The sequence below is a fragment of the Bison bison genome, unplaced genomic scaffold (assembly GCF_000754665.1).
Source record: "Bison bison bison isolate TAMUID 2011002044 unplaced genomic scaffold, Bison_UMD1.0 scf7180017861151, whole genome shotgun sequence".
In the NCBI taxonomy this organism is placed as follows: domain Eukaryota; kingdom Metazoa; phylum Chordata; class Mammalia; order Artiodactyla; family Bovidae; genus Bison; species Bison bison.
This window is the reverse complement of record NW_011491723.1, coordinates 4,006-5,961: the sequence shown is the minus strand read 5'-3', so window position 1 is coordinate 5,961 and position 1,956 is coordinate 4,006. Positions and strand designations below refer to the sequence as shown.

The 1,956-nt window shown below is 35.3% G+C and overlaps 1 long non-coding RNA gene across 1 annotated transcript in view; it reads left to right on the top strand.

The window, feature by feature from the left end:
* Nucleotides 1-1,753, top strand: part of LOC104983063 — a 13,535-nt gene extending 11,782 nt beyond the window's left edge. Inside the window, exon 2 of the long non-coding RNA XR_824590.1 lies at nucleotides 41-1,753. This is a non-coding gene — a long non-coding RNA (uncharacterized LOC104983063). The remainder of the gene's footprint in view (nucleotides 1-40) is intronic.
* The last annotated feature ends 203 nt before the right edge of the window (nucleotides 1,754-1,956 follow it).

Sequence of the window (1,956 nt, the reverse complement as noted above, 5' to 3'; positions counted from 1 at the left end):
CCCAGCCACACTCTGATGTCCTGATGCTTTCACATCAGAGGTTGCCACTCAAACATTTTGGGAAGGGCACCCTTCTAGTATAGTAGCCGTGATTGTGGCAGCTCATGGGGGCAGGGAGGAGCCAGTGTCCTTTCTTTAGAAAGGATGGCAGTTTCTTGGAAACTGAGGAAGTTAGAAACTCAAGGATATTCTGCTATTTTGTTTTTATCTACTGATTTTAGGAATTTAAGTGGGTCTATTCCAGGCAAATGTGTTCAAAGGTGATTTTACAAAGATGGAGTATAGTTCTCTTACAAATTGTCACCCAAAGCATAATATTTAAAGCTCAGGAAACTGGTTTTCTATTTTTAAATTCATATTTTACTTGCCTTATTTCAAAAGAGATTCTAAGTGTAGATTTAGCAAATTGATGTAGTTCAGGCAAATTTTGTGTTTATGCCTGTTTGGTTAATTTCTCTGCTCTATTCCCTTGAGAGTGGTTTTTTGAAGAATGATTATGACTATTTTCAATGCTAACATTTTACATTCATTCTTCATCGTATCCCAGACTGAAATTTTTTTTTCCTGATTTCTCTGTTCAAACTGTGGCTCTTCTTGCTTTTAAACCAGAACTATCATGCTGCCATCTCCGGGTGCAGAGGACTAGGATATTGACCCCTGAGGTGTGGTATCAAGCAGGATAACACATATTTACTTTCAGAGATATGTATCTCCATGCTTTTCCCTGTCCACTGTGTCCTTCTCAGGCCTTGTGTTAAGGGCTTGGGCATTGTTGGGTTTGGGGATAAGCCTGAGAGGAGGGAGGGAGTGGGAAAGAAGCCTTACTGGGGGTAGCTTCATTCTAACAGGTTCATGTCAAAGGAATTTGATCCAGCACTGACAGTGGGCTAAGTGTAACTCTTTGACCCTTGTTGACCATTTACATTTTAAAAAGTGAAAGAGTAAGTGTAGTACAAGCATCTTTGGGTATTCGAACATTTCTAAGTTTGTGCATGGACATAATATGTTATTAAATTGGATGGATTTTCTCTTTTGAAAATAAAAAAAAGAATGAGAGTCTGTTACTCTAAGAAATGTAATTACCAAGTAGAACAGATTTTTAGTGTTGGCTGCTCAGAACATTCTGTCCTTAAGATCAGTGTACATCAGGAATAACATTATCATCAGAAGGTTGTTTATTTAGTGCTTAGGGAATTGGGGCGAACTGACGTAGCTAGATGTTGGTGCTGTCAAAGTAGAAGAACCTGATGCACCCATGTCAATTATGGGGGTTGACTTGTGTCTGAAATCAAATACTTGTATTCAAGAGCTAGAGCATGTTTCTCTCTGTACACAATTAGAAATTTTGTCTGCCCAGATGACCCTTAGCCAGAGGTGGATTATTAGTTGATGGTAGTTTTATGACTGTTAAGATATATTATCAATTAGTTTCCATACAGGATTTGAGAAATGTATATTTTACAACAGGAGAAAACTGTAGTATTTGTAATGCATTCCCTCCTACATATTGATTAGTATCTCCCTTTTCTGAACCTTTCTTATGAGTAATGATAACGTGTTACTGATTTTTTGGAAACAAAGGTAAAACAAATTGTTACCTCTTTAGTTTTTTCCCATTTCTACTTCAGTTTTCTGTTTGCTAAAATGTGGTTTAACTATAATCTTGCTAAATTTTGTGGCTTTATTTCAATAAGCTGTAATGAAAATTCTGACATAATGAAATGGATCAATAAAAGAAAACTTTTAATTTTTACTGTCTTCCATCATTTAAAATGAATTAAATGGATTATCTTGTTGATATTAGAAAAGATGGAATCTAGGCAAGACCAAATAAAACAGACAACTATTTTCAAAAAAAAAAAAAAAACAGACAACTATTTTCTAAATCTTAAATCCATTTAAACTGACTTGGAGAATAATTCTTTGTAATTACTTAGTATTTAAGATCATCAATCT